The sequence below is a fragment of the Triticum aestivum genome, chromosome 7A (genome assembly GCF_018294505.1).
Source record: "Triticum aestivum cultivar Chinese Spring chromosome 7A, IWGSC CS RefSeq v2.1, whole genome shotgun sequence".
Taxonomy (NCBI): Eukaryota; Viridiplantae; Streptophyta; class Magnoliopsida; order Poales; family Poaceae; genus Triticum; species Triticum aestivum.
The window spans coordinates 325,964,375-325,971,360 of record NC_057812.1 but is presented as its reverse complement, the minus strand read 5'-3'; the positions used below and the strand labels follow the sequence as shown (position 1 = coordinate 325,971,360).

Below are 6,986 nucleotides of genomic sequence, written 5' to 3'. Positions count from 1 at the left end.
GATACCATCTCTGTAGCGACCCGACCCGAAATCGGTCAAGTCTCTGTGTCTGAGTACCATCCCAAGATCATGCTGGCACACACAGTACATTGATGAAAAATTCAAAGTACAATCACACCTGATTTATTACACTATTCTCATATTGAGTCTTTATTACAATAGAATAAATTTGGCCGAAGGCCAACTCATGACAAAAACTAAATGTTGCGGACGCGTAGACGATAAGAGAGTCCATCCGACTCCATAGGGTAATCACCGAGCATAGACCGTAGCCTCACTCCTGGTCGGAAAACTCCTCTACAACATGAGACATTGCAGCCGTGTTGTCAGCATTTTGAATATGTCGTCAAGTCATAGAGATAAAAACAATAATAATTCTAAAACTATATGCAATTTGGTTGTGGGGCTCTAAGTTTTTATGTTTTTGCGAAAAAGCCAATTTTCCCTACAACAAAGGACTTGCTTGCAACTACTACAAAATGTTGGTTGTTAATGAGATGGTTCCGCCAACTAGTGTCTCATACCCGAAATTATTAATAACCCATAAATTAATTAATTATGTTTAGTGTTGTGATTTCTGAAATACTCTAATTCCAGAGGCTTAGTTGTCCGTAACCGGGGACACGGCTAATCGATTAGTTTTCCACTTTGCAGATTCTTGTGCACTTTACCCGCAAGAATCGTTCCCTCGTTTATGTCCTTGCTCTGCCTAGTGTTTGAAGACGGGATGAACGAAACAGGGTCTTCCGTAGAGTTCCTCTGGTCCACTGTCGGTGCCCATCCAATCCTACTATTCTTCTACATCTTGTAGCACCATCCGGCCAGAGTCACGCCTAGGGTCGACCAAGCCAGAGCCCATAATGGCTTGCGGCTGCACAGGTAAGCTTCCAGTCATGGTGTATCCATCCATCTCTTCGTGGTTGGGTGAAGCTTTCTGCAAGATGTCATGGCACTTCTCCATGCATCCCGGCCATCCGCTGGTTGCTCCACGGTGCCCGTCAACCGTCCTCCACCCAGTAGTGAATTTGAAGTCCATCTTGAGCTTGAAGTCATGGGGTTGTATCATCTTGGCTCTCACATCTCCCTTACGAGTCTCTCAACCAACCCCGTCTACGAAAGCATAGCAATTGACTAGATCGTCCCGGGTAATGGTAACAAGGGGAATTGGGTTCAACCTACCACATGATACTGCTCAAGACTTATTCAATTTCTCCTACTGCATGCATGGTGGGGAGGAAATACTACTAATGCAATAAAACATAGGTAAATAATTTCATGATCAAGACTTGCCTGGCTGACTGTCTTCGAACACTAGCGACTCATGATAGCAAGCTTCACACTCCGGAAATTCTATCGAGTCAAACTTAGCACAAATAAGCATACCATCATAAAATTTCTACTACAACAACAAGTAAATTATAATAACACACAATCATACACACAAAGAAATTCAACAATAAAACCAAAGAAGTTAAAGAATCAAAGTAAGATTTTTACTACAAGTAAGACAACTTAAAAATAATAATTTTCTTCCACAATTTTTTTTCTTAAATAGAGCCAAAACAAAAGCTTTGTTAACTAACAGAAGGGAAAACATTATAAAAACTTTGTGCAAAAAGAATTACATTAAAAGCTATTTCTAAACTCTAATTATGACTAAAAGAACACTAGGAAGAAAAGAAATAAAAATTTTATTTTTCTGTAAATAAAAGTTCACCTTCTAAAACTACAAAAACTTATCTGAAATAAAATACAACAGAGGTGGAAATAATTTTTAGAGTAATTAGAACAACAGAAAATAACAACAAGGTGAAATAAATTAAAACAGAGTTGTTTTCGAGTAAAACTAATTTTAACAAAATCTATAAATACCCAAAAATCCTACTGCTAGGCAATAACAAAACAAAGCAGTGGCAAAAAGAACCGCCTCCAAATATTAATTCTAGCTCATTTTGTAGCAGAAATACTAATATGACTAAAACTCATATAAAACAATTTTTAAAAACTAAAACATGGCCGAAACTATTTTATACAGAAACTTTAGGAAATCTGCAAATTAGGAAACAAAACAATCAACTAAAAATATTAAATAACCTAAGAGAAACATATTTTACAAGATTGGAACTTTCTGTTTTTAAAACAGAATGAAAATAAAACTAAAAAAACTAACGGGCGCTACTGGGCCGAAAGGTGGGCGGTCTGAAACTATCTAACGTGCGAGCGAACTTTAACTGAAACATATACGACCTAAATAAATAAAACCGATTTGTAAAACTGACTAGATCTAAACCGGGGGAAAACGTAAACTAAACCGGTCTATTGAAAATAACCTAACCCTTCACGGATCTAATCTAATCCGTACATCCGTGATCTAACGGTGGAGGGGAGCTCGCGCTTACAACGAACGGTGGCGACGGACGGAGATGACGGCTGTGACTCGGGCGATGGCGGTGCGGCGGCTCCGGTCATCGTGGAAGGTGACGGAGGCATCCGGGCGATGCGGCGGAGTGATGCGAGGTCGAGGGTGGGGTAGGTGGCGCTCAGGGACGTCGGAGATGACCGGGGCGAGGACGAAGAAGCTCGGGTACTCCGAGGCTCCGGTGAAGTGCCGTGATGATCGGGGCGGCGGTGTCGGTGGGTCCTGGGTGGCGAAAAGATGCGTGCGGGGTGCGCGGGATATAGGGGTGCTGCTGATCGGTTTTGAGGGTAGGGTTTTGCTCACCGGAGGCGGGCGGGGTAGCGAACGCCGGCAGCAGATGGCGAGATCAGTTCGAGGTGAGCGTGGGCTACGGTGGGACTTTAGCTAGGGTTTTGGGGGGTTTGAAAGAGGACGACGTGGGCTATTTATAGGTCAAAGTCTTGGAGGAGGGGCGGCTTTAGAGCACGATCCCACGAGGATTGCAACCGCGGTGGCGCTCTGGACGCGCTCGGGTTTGGCGTGGCGTGCGCGAGGGGAAGAACAAGCACTAGTGCAGAACCGGCCTATAGCACCGGTTTGTAAGGGCCTTTAGTACCGGTTCTGTAACCGGCACTAAAGGGTGGCGACTAAAGATCCCCCCCTTTAGTACCGGTTCCGCACGAACCACCACTAAAGGGCCACCACGTCACACAAGCCTGCGCCGGGGGCGAGGAGCCCTTTAGTACCGGTTGGTAACGCCAACCGGTACTAAGATGTTTGGGGGGTTTTGGATTCATGATAGCTTTTTCCTTTAATTTTTGTTTTCCATTTAATTCTTTTTCGTTTGCTAGTATTTTACGATGTTACATATTGTACACGTTATGCATATATATAAATATAATTTCTCGTAGAACCGATCATATATATATATAGGGTCGCGCTATTCGTCACCCTGAGTGAGGAATAGTTATTCTTCACCCCCCCCCCTCTATTTTACCATCAATGCACCGTAATTTTATGTTCCGTAAATTTTGTCTTATTTCTGACGCAAAAAGGAACCGTAAGAAAATATATAATCGCCGTAAAAAATATTTTATGTTATGTAAAATTGCAAACATAAAAACATAGTCTAAAATACACATAAACTGCAAATTTTCTTGTCTTATGACCTATATTTTTATTTTCTTATGTCAAATTTTACGTAGTGAATCAATAGGAATGTAAATATTTGAATTCGAAACGTAATTTAATTATGAAATGATCGTAAGATTACCTCGGGTGAAGAATAACTTATTCTGCATCCTGGATGATGAATAGTAACACTATATATATATATATATATATATATATATATGTATATATATATAGAGAGAGAGAGAGAGTGGCGTTTTGGTGGCCGAGCACCCTGCAGGCCGTAATCTCGCACCGTGCAATATAGCACCGCGATGTGTGCTCCTATTTTCTCGCTCGTTCTATACGGTGGCTCATATGTTGAAATACACGTGTGCCATGGGCTGGTGTGCTACCGTTCTACGTGGGCCTCGGGGGCACGCGGGGTACAGGCACCTCATGCGTCTGCTGGGCTGATTTAAAAATAGCACATGTAGCTGGAGCGGTGGCTGGTGCGATAATAATGCTCACTTTGATGGGCCGATTTGGCGCTGCAGCTAGTTTAACCAAAGAAGCCGTCTTTTTTCTTCCCTTCGTCAGAACATCCGTCTCTTCCCGTGGTAGCTGTGCGGAGCGGCGATTCTCCATGGAGGGCCTTGAGTTTTTCTTTGAGGAAGCAGAATCTGGGTGAGAACCAAACTGCCATATTATTTATCTTGCTCTTACTTCTTCCGATTGGAGATCTATTTTGACTTGGTATTCTGCTACTTGATTTTGGTATTGGTTCTTGAGTTCTTCTTCTCCCTTTGTTTTGTTGGATCTGACTGGATGGGTATCGTGTATGTGTTGTAGATTGTTCCTGGGGTAGATGCGGGTGATATTTTGGGTGGCGGAATCGATGTTGTGGAGTCTGTGGTTGCTTCTATCCATGAAGCTCGCGGGCGCTCCGCTCATGTGATCTCTTCTGAATCCATGGATGGCAGTGACGACGAAGAGCAGTCCCGAGATGTGGAGGCGAATGTTGGCTTATACTGCAACAGCGAAAGTGAGGTCGTTGGTGACTCAAACGACATGGCTCCTGAGTGTGCGATGGCTGCATCTGTGAGAGAATATGGAGATGCAGAGGGTGTCATCGTCAACAATTCAAAGGGCTCCTGCTGGAGTCGACGGTAACAAACACATGGTCGTTTTGTCATTACTTTTCTTTTGTACCAGTTATTCTAGCTTCCAGCACTTCCTGTAGCAAAAACACACCCCATGGGAGAGTTCGCCCCTCCGTTAGAAAAAAGAGAGTTCGCCCATGGAGAAACGAAAAAATATTCCCCTCTTATAGTATTGATGCTAGCTTGAAACCACAATTTTTAAACCACAATTAATGCATGATTTTGTATGAATGGTCAGTACTAATTTTTTAAGAATTGCTCTTCTTATCTCGGTCTGGATTGCTAGAAAATACAGTTAACACCATTTTTGGAAGATTGTAGTATTAGGATTAACAAGGCAGAAGAGAGGGACGCCAACCCAAGCAGAGTCCTAAGCCTAAGCAAGGTTTACAGCTTAGTGGGCGGTTTTTTTGGATCGGTGAAGGAGGTGCCATTCACAAAGAGATCTCTGAAGACTCTGTGGAAAACTTAACAGAGAGCAATCAGACAATGATGCCACAAAGACAATAGAGGTGTTCAACACAATGCGGGCTGGAGATATGTGCCACCAGGATCGCGGATGCACCTGTTTGTTAGGCAATATGAGAAGATGCAATTTGACAGAGATTCTGAGGAGAGTTATCAGGAGAAAAGAACCAAACTGGTAAGAGTACAATGTTTATAAGTTCACCCACATGCATTTTCTATCTTACCATGAATCATGCCCTGATGGTGATGAACATCATGTGCAGCACGTGCTAATTATATGTCTCCACACGCAGGGTGGTGTTGTCCTAGCTCAGAACCTACCTATCGAGATTCATGCATCCACACAAGCGCTATGCTTGAAAATTTTGGCGAGATGCTATATGAGGGTGGGTCATGTGTTCTGATTGAAATTGTGCCTCGCCGTGAATACATAGCAAGGCATGTAAAGAAAGATTCTCGAGACAAATGGTGTAAAAATGAATTCCTCGTCCAGTTCAATGAGCTTGCTGATGAATTCAAGTGTGAATGTGGAATGTTTGAGCATTTCGGCATGGTGTGCAGCCATGCACTAAAGGTGTGGTTTTTATTGTTGATGATGTTGTTTTGTTATGTCTGCAAGACAAGTTATTACCGAGATCAGAAAAAATGGTACATTTTGACACTGAGCCTTTTTATTCTCAAGTGATGATCCAACTTGGTCTGCAGGAGGTTCCAGTCAAACACGTGCTGAAGCGTTGGACAAGGGATGCAATGAATATACCGCCTCCAGAGCTTCTCCTTTACCAGAAAGACCAAGGCCCTCTCAAGTACTCCTCACGGTGACATAACAATCTGCATCTGCTTTGCCCTGAAATTGTTAGACTTGGTGACAACAATGTGGATGCATATACTCTTGCCATGGAGCAGCTAAGAAATGTGAAAGCATTGCGGAGCCGGTGGCTATTGTACGTGATGGCATGGGGTTATCCGACAGAGAGTTGTCGGGTGATTCTGCAGGTTCATCTATAGCGCACAAGCAACATTTTGGTCCAACAAATCAGGCACAGAGTGTCTCGCAATGTTCAGATAGCTTTGGGGCACCATCAAAGAAGAGACCAGCGGGGCGACCTACGACAAGCCACGAGAAAGCGCCATATGAACAGCCAGCTAAAAGGAGCCGGTTATGTTTGATTTGCCGTGGGCAAGGGCACAAGAGCACTATGTGTCCGCAGCGCGGCAATCTTCCCAAGGCGCCGAGGAAGTCGCCTCGCTGCTCAAGGTGTAGTCTGACAGGCCACAAAAGGAACACATACACCAACGCGCCCATTGCAGATTTCTACGACTGATTTTGTTTTGTTTTTATGGTTGAAGTATAACAGTTCATGTAGCTGTGTTTATGTTGGCTATCAGACTGCTAGTGACTCTGCCATATATTAGTGAATCTCTGTATCTGTAGTTTCGTTGTTGTGGATAATTAGTTGGAGACTCTGTGTTTTCAGTTTGAAATCTCTTGTTCGCTCCTTTCCAATCTGTTGGTGATGAAACTGTATTTCTTTGATTGGTGTATCACGTAAGATTCAAGCTTCTCAGGGGAAAAACGTCACTTACTGTGTGGGTTTCTTATTTTGAATGACAGCCACCGTCTACCCCACTGATGTTGGTCTCCACCTGAACCTCGCCGCACTCTGGGCAAGTGATGAGCGGCAAAAGCCTTTCCCTGGAACGAACTGGGGATGAAGATGAAGCCATGTCGATTGTGTTTGAGGAGGAAGACCAACCCATCTCTGCTATAAGTAGCCGGTGAGACCAGGGCAACGTTTTGATTCCTCAACATCCGAACTCAAATAGCTCCCTGTCGTGGGACATGT

General features: G+C 43.6%; 1 long non-coding RNA gene across 1 annotated transcript; it reads left to right on the top strand.

Annotated features, from left to right (window-relative positions):
• The first annotated feature begins 4,028 nt into the window (after window positions 1-4,028).
• LOC123150143 (uncharacterized) lies at window positions 4,029-6,624 on the top strand. The gene is made up of 4 exons (XR_006474983.1): window positions 4,029-4,195; window positions 4,361-5,314; window positions 5,433-5,713; window positions 5,845-6,624. It is a non-coding gene; the product is annotated as an uncharacterized lncRNA (long non-coding RNA).
• Window positions 6,625-6,986: the final 362 nt, after the last annotated feature.